Source organism: Condylura cristata, unplaced genomic scaffold, assembly GCF_000260355.1.
Source record: "Condylura cristata isolate star-nosed mole 26May11 unplaced genomic scaffold, ConCri1.0 scaffold00002, whole genome shotgun sequence".
In the NCBI taxonomy this organism is placed as follows: domain Eukaryota; kingdom Metazoa; phylum Chordata; class Mammalia; order Eulipotyphla; family Talpidae; genus Condylura; species Condylura cristata.
The window spans coordinates 34103017-34116166 of record NW_004567103.1 but is presented as its reverse complement, the minus strand read 5'-3'; the positions used below and the strand labels follow the sequence as shown (position 1 = coordinate 34116166).

At 39.0% G+C, this 13150-nt stretch overlaps 1 protein-coding gene across 8 annotated transcripts in view; it reads left to right on the top strand.

Annotated features, from left to right (window-relative positions):
* Positions 1 to 1116: 1116 nt before the first annotated feature.
* The window catches only part of GULP1 (GULP, engulfment adaptor PTB domain containing 1), a 176614-nt gene continuing 164580 nt past the window's right edge, over positions 1117 to 13150 (top strand). For 6 of the 8 annotated variants that reach the window (XM_004674452.2, XM_012728179.1, XM_004674453.2 and 3 more), the window contains exon 1: positions 1117 to 1632. The gene's annotated coding sequence lies outside the window, so the exon portion shown is untranslated. Of the gene's footprint in view, positions 1633 to 1898; positions 1920 to 2450; positions 2472 to 13150 lie in introns of those variants that run through there. The other 2 variants (XM_012728169.1, XM_012728156.1) reach the window with 2 other exon arrangements.

The following is a 13150-nucleotide window of genomic DNA, read 5'->3' as shown; positions in this document are numbered from 1 at the left end:
TAGGGACTCAGTAAAGATTCTTTAACTTCAGTTATCTTGTATTTAAATAAAGGAGCTTTGCTAGTATTAGGTGATCCTTCAACTTAGTTTTCATTTCAAAAAACCGTGATGCTGTCTATTTTTTAATTGAAAAAGCATCAAAGAGAAGAACATTGATTTAGTTATCAGAGTCTTCGGAGGAAATTTCCAGTATCATTTTTTTCCTAGTTACAATTTTAGAGTGGAATATAAGAACCAACTATTCATTGAGTAACTTTTCTATGCCTGACACTGTATGATTTTAACTCCTGTAAATGTGACCGTGACTCTCTTGAGTTCAATTATATAATTCCTTTTGGCAGTTGTAATTGCATAGAGGGTCCTAGGGCACAGAATGAGTAAGTACAAGTACAACATCTGGAAAAGAATTTGTCCTGTATGATTCTAAGCCCTAGATTCCACAGTAAAGTGCTATACTCTTGAACAATGCTTTTTACCATTATTCACCTATTTTTACATCCAAACTAAATTTTAATAAAATTTAGTAAACTACATTCTGAGCACATCTCAGAAATCTTTAATAAAGATGCCTTAAGAATCGCTTATATAAGGCGGTTGCTTTTCCTTGCCCATCCTCCCACACAGAGGTTTACAGGGTCCATAAGAATGATTTGTGCATTTTCCTTGGAACCCTATACACAAGTCCTACATTTTGAGGGAAATATCCGAATGGAAAAAATGAGTGTGATCTGATGGTTGAGGCAGTTTTCATTTTATTTTTGTAAAAAGCATAACAAAGGGCAGAGATTCGAGCCGAGTTTAAAAAACAAAAAAACAAAAAATCAAAACAAGGCCAAAATGTCTGTAGAGGTGCGGTCAGAACTGCAGAAACAACTATGTCAAAGCTTTCTGGTTCAAGGCTGCGAAGAAGGCATGTTCTATTCGTGTGTGTGTTGCTTTTGACACTTTCTCCCCCTTATCAAGCCTCAGAGGTGGTTTAAGACAGTTAGAAAACACTGAAATCAGGGAAGGCTAAGAGTTTTGATCCAGTCCTGGCGGGAGGAGGCTGAAAGGAAACACGGCGGGGGACGTTGGGGGTGGGGACTGTGTTTCTGCCTCTGTCCCGGCTAAGGGCAGAGTAAGGTAAGGCCTCTCTCCCTACAGCGGGTGTCTCTCACACCCCACTCTCCTCCGTCCAAACTCCCGAATACCATGGGGACCCGCAGGAAACGACCATCAGAGATGGAAGAAAGTCAGCGAGCTTGAATGCGGGCGTCCCGTTTGCAAGTGTCCAAGGAGACAGCCCGAAGTGCGCCAGCCCGAGTCTGGAGAGTTTCCCTGTGGCCGAGAGGGGGAGCCCCGCGTTCCCAGCCCTGAGCGACCAGGAGTCCCCAGTCTCCAGCCCCAGACGCCGCCTGCGCCAGTTTTGGCTTCAGTCGATTAGGAAGAGGAGGGAGGGGGCAGAGAGCGCTGGGAGGGAGGGGGCGGGAGCCGGAGGGTCCCCATTCCTGCACCGCGTTGACGTAGAGAAACTTTCCCTCTCCGCCACGGAAACGGCGCCCGGGTCGCGCCGCCCGAGATCGCAGGCTGCGAGGACGCGGCGGCTCTCCACGCCCCTGCCCGAAGCCTGACCCGCCTGCATCGCTCAGTGAGGTAGGGAGTCACCGCGATTTATCGGGTCTTCCCTGGCGGCCAGCCCAGCTTCCCGCCAGGTAGCGAGGAATCTCTTTTAAACTGGCGACCTCGTAGGTGTGGGCCGGTGGTCAGCCCCGCTGCGGGTCCCTGGGCACAGGGGCGCGGAGCCGTGTGCTGCCGCTACCCGGCAGGTTGCAAAAATTAGAACAGTGAAAGCGCACGGAGTCGCCCTGCGCGAGAGGAGGCTCAGACCTGTTGGCCACTGCGGAGGCAGGGCTGGAGGGGTGGCCGATGAGCCCACCGAGGTAGGGGACGCAGCGGTTCCCCGACTCCTGGAGCCTCCTCTAGTCCTTTGTGGTAACTTTGGTCCCGGTGGCGGGCAGCTGGAAGGGGCTGGCGGGGCACCCGAGGGTCAGTACAGATTAAGGATGCGTGGACCAGACTGGGACCGAGCGAGCGAGTCATCGCCGGGTCACGGAGGAGAGCCCTAAGAGCGAAACTTCGTAGCCTAATGTCTCTTTTGTTGGCTCCTGGGGCGAGTGTGGGCTTGGGGGCGGGGAGGCGCGGCGCTCGGAGGCCGGGCGGCGGATTCTTTAAAGCCCGGGGCTGGGAGGGCCCAAACGCGGGGGCGGTGCCCACATGGTTACCCTTTGGCTGGGTGGGTCTAGTAGTTACATCTGTGGATCCTCCGTTGGAGGGGCGCGCAGCGCGGCGGCGCGGTGAGACTCCGGCTCTAGGTTCTGTGGCCAAGCTCACTCCCCGGGGTCCACCTCCTAGTGCACGGACTCACGACGCGGATCGGAACTCAGAACGTTCGGTTAGCCGGTGTGGCTACAGGGGCCGCCGCTGTTTTCCCTGTGAGCGGGAGGGAACTCTGGGCACGCTGGTGTTCTTGGAATGTGTTTACGCTGTTGAATGGGACTAGAACAGGAAGCTGGACGCTGCAGCTGGAAGTAGCGTGCCAGGGTAGAGTAAGGAAGACGGAGCTGGTGTTGGGCTGTCAGGTCCACTTGACGGGTTGGGAAAGCAGGAATAAGCGCAGATTGGTGATCTGGGTACCCCTTCCTGGGTCCGAGCACATTTTCCAACTGAACTCATCTTATTTTTCTTGCAATCAGACAAGTACATGCACTCTTTCGGTCTGCAAGTTTGACAAAGTACAATGCAGTCATCAGGAAATAATTAATGCATTTATTTTGGTACCTGCTTTTAAAACATGTTGCATAAGGACTTAAAAAAAGTTTTTGGAGTGTGTTCTAGTCATGACTGCTTCTTGGTTTCTAGAATATGTAGAATACCAGAATACTGACGATTTTGTGGTTAATAGCATTTGGTGACTAAGTGCTAAAGTTGGGGGAGAGTGTAGTGAGACAGTGAATGTAAGGAGATAGGAAATTCTGAGGGGATTTGAAAATTTTTCAGATTTTCAATTTGCTCCCTTTTTCTACAGGTCTTCCTCTTCTTCTGCCACATAAATAAATAGCCTTGCTAGAAACTCACCAATTGTGAGTGGAGACTGTAAGCCTTTTTGGAAACAGCAGACAGGCTAAGGTAGTTCCCCATTGCATAATTAAAAGGTCTCCTTGAGCTGTCCAGGAGTGTTTTCCAAGTTTTTACGACTGACAAGGAAAGAAGAGAGGAACCTGGCAGGCGGCCAAACTAGACTGAGCTCAGTAGCCAGGCATGAAAAAGACTGGGAAGTTGCAGGGGATAATTGGAAGGGAGCTGTTGGTTGTACTTAGGTTTAAACAAGGGGGTTCTTTTGCAAATGAGAATATTTAGGTGACTAAGATCAGTCTTCTAGGCTGAAGTATATGCTAAACATTGGGTGCAGTGGAATTGTTGACAGAGGAGAGTGAAAGAGGTCTGTAGGAGCCAAGTCTGACCATTCCTTATTAGTGTTGCAGTGGAATAATCTGAGGACCCAGTGCTGCAGGTGTTGATCATGTTTGACAGATGCCTGCACTTTTTTGCACTTTGTTATCTACACAACATAGACCAAGCTTGCTGCAAATTCAGCCCCTTGACCTTGACCTCGACCTCTTTTGTTGTGATAGCCAGGAAAGACTGAAGACTTGGGCTTTGAGCAGATGGTTTTTCCATCTAAATTGAATAATTAAGTTAGATATTCTCAAATGGCCCACATTTGGGTCATGAAATTAAAGTGAAAAAACAAACCAGCAGACGAGTCCAGCATGTCTTCCTTGTGTTTGTTAGTAGTGATATTGATAGATTTTGTTATTTCACTGAAGGATAAGTTGGGATGATCTCAGCATTTCACATAACATGTGCCCAATTATTAAGGCCTTGCCTGTTCTGAATTCAGACTAGCTCAAAATGTCAGTCTTATTTGAAAATCAGATCTTTCTTTATAGGCATGAAAACTGTTTATTTCTCTACTTTTTTTTTTTTTTTTCAGGGAAGTAGTGTCTACTATTATTGTGGGTTTAGGGGTTTAATAGTAAAAGGCATTGATAAAGCCTGTATTAGCTCTGAATTGGTGAGTTTGAGATTGTATCAGCCTGCTGTATGAGATTGACTTTACGAATCACCCTCCACATAGTGTTTTCCCTGAATATGACTTCAGTTTTTCCACTTGCAAAGAAACTTTCCTTTACATAATTACAGCTTACTGTATTAAGTACATGAAATTATGTTAATAGGCTTTTAGATATAAAAATTCAGAGTTTCTGACTTTTTTGCTTCAAATGAGATTGTGGGGGCAAATACTAACCTTTATATCTAGCATACACATATAATAGAGGCAAATCTGTATGTAATTTATTGAAATTACTACTTTTGCCTTTTAATAATAGCTTTCATTTTATCATAAATTTTAACCTTTGAGAATATTTGGTGAGATTTTTGTTGTGGTTAAAGCTGAGTCATTCTAAAACAGAAGAACAATGGGCTAATTCATTTATTTTTATCTCAGTTTGTATTTATATAGCACTTGCTATTTTCTAAATTTAGCTCAATTTTGTCTTAATGAGATGTTAGTAAATGTCTTTACAGTGTTTGGCTCCCCTCTTGGAAGTAACATTTGAGACACAAAGGACTTTTTTTTAAGATTTATTTATTTGTGCATACAGAACTGGGGTACAGGCCAGAGGCTCAGGGGTGGCGAGAGGCTTCACCAGAGACAGAGTGGGGAGCAGAACAGGCTGACTGTGGAAGTACACTGCTGAGGGGAGCAGCAGGTGGGTCAGTAGAGGTCTGCCACACCATGTGGTCACTTCCGGAGCAGGCAGGAATTGAACTCATGCTAAAGTGGCTTTAGCTTCTCAGTGCTGTGTTTTAACCCGCTGCGCCACCAGGGAGGGCCAACACTAAAGTACTTTCATGTTGTACAAACTTTTTGCTCTCAATGGCCTCAACAGTTCCTTGAGATTTAGGGGGTAGATTTACTAGCCATTTGTTAACTCAATCAATGCTTGTGTTATTCTTTTTATGTCCCAGGAAATGTCAGGCTTGGATTCAAATCCTAGCACTGTGATCTTACTCATTTCATATAACTTCTAAACATTTACCAACATTTATTGTCTATATTACTATCTATACTGTAAAAAATTGTTAACGTTTTGATGATAATTGTGAAATATTTAATTTTTATTTTGGCATATCAGTTCATAAAAGAAACTACTTACTTTTATAGCTTAGTATAATGAATGCACTTGGATATTTAATTCTTTCACATGAATAGGTCAATACATGAGAGAAAGAAAATTGAATAAATACAGATAAATTATTTAAGGAACAAATGTTTTGATAAAGTACGTAGTCATAATTTTTATTTTTAGACTTTACATTGATTGTGAATCTATAAAATGTGGGAGTATATGGAAGATAGTAATTGGGTTAAGTTTATGATCATTTTAATATAATAAGCACTTTTTGAATAATCAATGAACAAGTGAATGTGCAAGGATGTATTGGGGTGATTTTAATAGAAAATATTAAATTATGATTTTGATTTAAAAAATCTTTAAAATCTTAATCTCTATTGCTGAAATATTCGATAATTTTCATTTAGCAGTATGCTTTGTGACTCACCTGCAGTCATAATTTGCTTTCTGAGGTCTCTAAAGTCTTTAAAAGTAATTTTATTTGCTATGATAATGAATTCAAAAGTAGTTACAGTTGCATGATTTTGATGAGCCATGGTCCCTAAACATGTTAGAAGCTGGAGGATTTGATAGGGTTTGTCAACACATTTAGAGATCAGGAAACATAAACTTGTCCTATGGGAATTTAAATATATTCAAATTGAAAGGGGGCAAAACAGTATAAACTTTGAATAGAGAAATTGTGTTGTTTCTAATCAGTGGAGAAACAGGGAAAGTTAGGCTTAGAAAACAATGCCTCTGTTACTTGCAAATTTTAGCCTCTGATATTTGCTGTAGGAACAAATCTCCAAATTTGGGGTAATTAAAAGTTTATAGGAGAATAAATTGGATTTTAGTCTCTCAAATTCTTTCATAGCTAATTGTAACTTTCAAGAGAGTGCGTGCTTCATAAAAGTAAAATTTTAATAGTAAATGGGTTCTTTTACTCAGATTTCCACTGTAAGTTAAAACTTAAGTAGGTAAATACTAAATCGTTTTATCTAAGAACACAATACATTGTAAAGTGTTTGTAAGAATCACTGTGCATGTTTTTTGTTGTAATTTATTTAATTTTTGCCAGCATTTGAGGGCTCCAGAGTATGAAAAGATTTTGTCTGATGGTAGAACTTTCTTATTACCTCCCCCAGGGAAGCACATAAAAAACAGTTCTCCAATATAAAGGCTAATGGTTGCTGGTAGTATGTACAAATACAGAGAAAGTTTGGCTTGTAGTAAAGAACAGAATTGACTTCAAATTGATTTATCTTTATTCTGTATGTAGTGATTGGATATAGTTAGTAAGAGGATTTGGCTTAGTCAGTAACTTCTAGCAAAATATATTTTCAGAGATTGTTAAGAGTCACAGTTAAATAAAATTGTATTTGAAATTATTAAATGCTATCTGAAATGGCATTTGTAAAGAACCTATAAGGTAGCATTGCTTTATAATAAGAGTGTCATTTTGAAAAAAATTTATGAATTACGGCTGCTTTAACACACTGTTGTGACTCTGGATGTATGGAATGAAACTTTAAATTTCTTAACTGCAAACTAGTAAGTGCTATCATATTGCTAATGTTGGCTTAATGGAAGTGCCAAGACTAAATTTGTAATATCTAAATTATCACAGACTTAATTGTTTAAATTAGGTAGATTAAGACATTTATGACTAACTTGGAAATATTAATCTTTTCTTTTTTTTCTTTTTTCTTTTTTTTTTAAGATTTATTTATTTATGCATACAGAACTGGGGTACAGGCCAGAGGCTCAGGGGTGGCGAGAGGCTTCACCAGAGACAGAGTGGGGAGCAGAACAGGCTGACTGTGGAAGTACACTGCTGAGGGGAGCAGCAGGCGGGTCAGGAGAGGTCTGCCAGGCCATGTGGTCTCCTCCGGGGCAGGTGGGAATCGAACTCATGTGGAAGTGGCTTTAGCTTCTCAGTGCTGTGCTTTAACCCGCTGCTCCACCAGAGAGGACAGGGCATATTAATCTTTTAGATTAATGCAGATGATTTTTAAAGAACATTTTATGAATTGATATAATAAATCTTCCTTTGGGACTTCTTTATTCAATGGAATACTGATTTTCTTTTAAGCTGCTATAAAAAGGTAAAATCTTTCATCCTCCCTTTCATTATTCTGGAAAATGTAACACAATTTAATTTTAATCTATAAATTAGCAAATAAGAAATTCTGATATGATCTGCTGACTTTGATAAATATTCATCGAACGCCCCTTGACTTGTTTTGTGCCTTATTTTATAATCTGCTTTTTAGGAGCAGATAACAGAGATCTACCTCAATACTACCAAAATGACTACTACCCTATTTAAAATGCTATACAAATTTATGCAATCTCCATTAAACTAAAAGAAATATTCTTGAAAGAATCTATACAAAAAATACTGAAATTTATATAGAACCACAAAATTGGAAACCACACATAAAAGGCTCAAGTCATAAAAGCTTGGAATCATGATAAACTGATATACTATGATAACTATGATAAATAGAAATGATAAAACTGTAGGAATAAATTTAAAGAAAATTATGAAGTTTAGATTCACTCACAAAGATATAAAAGTACAGAAGTTTAATAAACTTTTAATTAAGGAATGGTCTTGTAAAATTGTAGTTTATTGTAACCATTGATATTTTAATTATTTTCTGCCCCATGTTCTTGAGTTAATTTTTTTGGTTGGTTTGTTGTTTTTTCTTGATGAATGTCTTTTAGAGGATGGCAGGCAGATTGGTTAACTAGTACTAATCAGGAGGTTATTGGAGGCTGGTCTAAAATTCCAGTACTAGGAGAGCAATAGTTGTAATTAACTTAATACTGGTGACTCCATTTTGGATCTGTTGTATTGTTTTTCAGTGTATTGAACTGTACCACAGTAAGGAGATCTGAATCTTTGTCCTCTTGTTCTAAAAAATGACAGTTTTCTAAAACTGAGAATTTACAAAGGCAGAAGGGACATGTGTTTTAAAGTATTAATGCTGTCCTTACCTGAAAAAGACTAGCACTTTAAAAGAGGTAGAGGCAAGAAACCAGGAATAATCTAATAGGCTCAGGTAATTAGGTAAGTGTCACAATGAGCAGGTTTGTTAGGAATGAGGGGGTGTGAGAAACATAAAGCTAATGATGTGTAAACAGTACAGATGAAGAAAAATGTGGTGAAATTGGAGGTGGAAATGTTACAGATGTTGAAAGCCTGAGTCGTTGGTCAAGAAAGAGCCAAGCTATTGTAATTGGACTGATATCAGCATGTATGTTGAAAGCAGGGAGACTAGGTTGCAAGAGATTTAGACAGCCTGTAACTTGAATATCAAAGGAAAGTGAAAGAGACATCAGAAGAGTAGTTACTAATAGAGACATCCTAAGTAACAAGATCTCCTACATTCCTGATTAAAATTGCATATCACTTTTTTTTTTTACATAAAAAATGTAATAAACATGCTTGAGATGTTCCCTGTATGAGATCATGACCTCCCATAAAGCTAGACAACAGAGACCAGGGAATACAAAGTGCTGCAATAAGGTTTATTGTTCTTTTAGAAGCTGTTGTTTAGGGATTATCCTGGGGCATCCCTTTGCCCTTGCAGAATGGGAATGCCCTCTGGTGACCTTTTTCTGGTTTAAAAGGGAGCACATTCTTAAGGGTTTTTGAATGTGAATAAAAGCCTCTTTGTATGAAAATGATTATGGAGGTACTCTGCTTATCTACTTTAGTTATTAAAGCAGATATTTATATAAGGAAGAGGATAAATATCCAGATAATTCAAACCCTATCTCCTATTGGTGTTAAAATAATAAGACAAAGAGAAAATAGTCCCCCCTCCCCCCTAAGGTCTTCATGGCACCTGTACTCATTTCTTAACCAGTTTTCTTATATATGTATTTATATTAAATATGATTTATTGAACAAGAGGGAAATAATAAAACTCTGATGGGGTTCAGGGCATACTACCTAAAATATATGGCATCTAATAAATTGATTATTTTCAAGCTGAGGGAATTTGAGAAATGGAAGTGAAAGATGTGTTACAGGGCAATGAAGAAAGGCACCCCTAAACCCCCAAACCCACCTGCTCTAAATAGGTTAAGCCATCAAGACAAAACAAATATGACCTTTCATGGAAAGGAACTTTAATACAATTAATGTGCAATACAGAAAAGACAAAGATTATAGTTTCTAAATCAAAGATACCCATCCCCTTGTAGGTAAAAGTCCACCCAAAAGGGATTGGCCCAAAGCAAGGCCTGAAAGCTCGTAAAGAGCCTAAAACATCTTATGGCAGTGATCCATGGAAAAGGGTCAGAAACGGCCAGACAAGTTTGGGAGGAAAAGAGCAAAATCAAAGCAAGATAAATGTTGCCATAGTCAACTTCTCTATGGTTCTCTCACCCACATCTGTTTCACCCAATCCAGGACCAAGAAACAAGAGCCATTTCTTCACAGTTCTCCCTGGTCCATGTGCCTCCCTCCGCAATCCATCCTGCCTCCTTTCTGTTCAGTCTCCTCTCCAGATTCTTTATCTTTCCTGCTCAGCTCCACCCTCCTTCTGGGTGGGGCAGGGAACCTGGAACCTCCCCTTTCCCCGGGGACCACCCTGTTATACTCTTGCTATCCCAGAAGGAAGAGAGTGTCTTTAAATCTGAAGACAAAGGGACTAATGAAGAATCTGAGTCATTTGGCCAAATTTGCCCCAGTTTGTATAGGCTTATTCTCTTGTCCTATCATATCTCCTAAAGTTTGTAGCTTATCTAGCATAAGAACACTCATCTTTTGTTATAAGAAGACTCATGAAAAAGATTATATTTTTGTCTTCCTTATGACTATTTACAGTGTGTTTACTATGTCCTAAACATTGTGCTTTTTTTTTTTTTGGTGTTTTATAAAGGATTAAGAAATGTCTCTAAGGTTTATTATAAAAGCAGTAGTCATATTAACATGTAAAAATTTACCTGAGCAAAAATGGTGTCAAATCTAACAACATCACATCTAGTAGGTAGAAAGGAGTTTGGAAGAGCCAAACAAATGGAAGAGTTTTATAAGCAGAATGGAGTGAGTAGCATAAATGTCTCCATTTTGGCCTAGTTGTCTTTTTTTTAAGCAAGGTCCCCAGTCTCAGGCAGGGCAGGTAGTGGGGTGGGAAGTTATTGCCTCTAATCACCATACTAGCTGAGACTGCATGTACAGTTTATATTTCTCTTTGTTAATGGACTTAATTTTGAGTAACCTAACAGCCCACTCCTGGCAGATGCCTGATTCTCCCTTTTTTTTTTTTTTTGCAGCACAATGAGGTATTCATCTTTCACTCTTAGACATGGCAACTTGGAACTCACAAGGGAAAGACATTTATACATTTTACTTATATTGTTAGATGAAGCATAAAAATTAACCTATTGACTAAATTCTGTTTGTTTACTAATACTCTGGTTTTGCTTGATTTGTCAGAGGGTTACAATGTTAAGTATATTTGGGTGACTTTTTCTTGAACCTATTTTCCCCTGGATCTGGCAAAATGGTAAAGTCTGGATAAATACAGTCAAATATGTAGAATTACTAATATTAGTAGCTTCCAATAAGCCTGACATGCATTTTTCACTAAAGTATTTGACATGTTCTTTCAACGAGAGAATGAACTAGATAACCTCAAATAATATTTCAGACCCTAAAGGACAATAAAATTTGGTTTCAACTAGTTTTTTAAGCTAAGCCAAGTTTTTAGATACCATATTCAGATTTGTTCTAATTTTAATTTTTGATTTGATCATTTTGTCTTTTGGGAGGTTAGATTTTGATCTCTTGTGGTCTTTATGGCTTGGGTATTTTAAGAAGGTTTTCTTGAGCTTTTGGAATCATAGGGTATATGGCCATTCTAGTTGCTAGGAGAACCACCAGATAGAACACAATGAGAGCCAAAAGAGTATTTCAAGGATGTAGAAAGTCTTAGAGGATCAAGTATGTGTTTTGCAAGAACTAGAACATTGAACTATTCATTATAGTTCTGTATGATCTCTATAAGGCTTTAGGTCGTACTGGAAAGAACCTGGGCTTTGGTCTCTTTTGAGAACAAGATATGCCATTTATAAGTTGGGTGTTTTTCTCCAGGCATATTAATTGTACACTGCTTCTCTTTCCTAACCTGAAAGGCCTACATGCCATGTAGAATTCTTGAGAGGATTAAAAGCATTTGTATTTCACATAGTGGTTAGCAATTTGTAGGTGACCATAATGGTAACTATTATGTAGTGCAGTTTTCTTTATATATGTATTGTTCTATCCTCATGGTAAAATTATATTTGCATTCCTATTAACAAATATGCTATTTTATGTAAATGAATTTATCTAAAATTATATGTACAACAGGAGCATCTTCAATGTAGTGCATTATTTATGAGTAATAGATGATAAATGTAGGAGAAAAACAAAATGTGTGTATGGTTTTGACTATATCATCATCAAAATGTTATATATATTCAGTTAATATATTCACTGTTTAAAACATTATGTAATATGATTTGAGATACTCCTTTAGAAATTTTTCAACTAACAAAATATAGACATTTATCTCTACAAGACATGCTGGAAGAAAAATTTTAATATTAATATGAACACAAGATAAGAACTGCTTACTCCTAAAATTAGGTAGGAGAAAACTATCAATTATTTTAGTGTATACACATCACTATTGTTTTCTTCATTGTTATAATGCTTGCTGTTGGAACAAGGATACCGAAGAATATATAGAAAAGACATGAGTCTCACTGACTGGTTTGATGACATTTTTCTTAATTTAAAAAATATAATTGGAATCATGTTCTACACTCAGATTTATGGTTTGACCTTTTTCACATAATATGCTGTGCTATACAGCATTTGATACAGGTGTATGTACTGATCATGAGGCTGGAAGAAGTTGAGGAAGACAGTACTTCAGGTATAACTTCATGATCTCAAATCATGTTACTATTAAAGGTAAATGTGGAATGATAGCATGTAGGCAGAAAATATGAATCAGAAATAGCAATCTTTGGCAGTAGTTTCTGTTGGAATCGTGATTCTGCTCCAGTAGACAGATAGAAAAGACGAAGGCAGTTAAACAGATGCCAGTCCGTAACCCTTTGTTTGAGCTCACTCTCAAATCCTGGTTTGCTAGAGGAAAAGAACTCTTGCTTCTGCAGCTGGACTTCCCTGGTACTACTGGGAAGAAATTGTGAGGAGACACGTGGATGAGACGCGGGACAATTGGAAACATGTTTTATTACATGGCTTTGAATGAAATTCTTCTGGAACTTGAATTTGAGCTGAGCCAAAAAGAAGAGAGCCTTCGCTTTACTTGTAGGAGTTCAGAGACCTCCAGCGAAGGTGGTGAAACTTGCCTCTCTAAGTAGGATTAGGAACCTCAGAGGAAAAAGCCCTGGCGATTTTAAAAGGAGGAAATCTTAAACGGAAGTAGTGTGACGGTGGCCTGGATGCAGAAGCCTGTACAGTCTTGAGGTTGAGAGCTCAATCTAAGCACCCCATGGAAAGTTACTGCAAAGCCAACAAAATTCTACTTGGTTTCCTGCCCTGTGAGGTTATGCAAAAATAGGTAAAATGGATTGGAATTGGAATTAGATTTAGTTCATAAATCCATCTTGCTGTACTATTTGATAGAATTGGGGTGAAGGTGGAGAAAAATGATTTTAAACATGTAGAACCCATTTCAAGATCTTTGTTTCCCCCCCACTTTCTTAGTTATTCATTCTGCTGTTTTTCTATTTGTTTGACAAACACCCTTAGACTTTTTTTTTTTTTAAAGATTTATTTATTCATATAGAACTGGGATACAGGCCAGAGATGCGGAGGGTGAGAGGATTCACCAGAGACAGAGCGGGGAGCAGAACAGGCAGATCGAGGAAGTACACTGCTGAGGGGAGCAGCG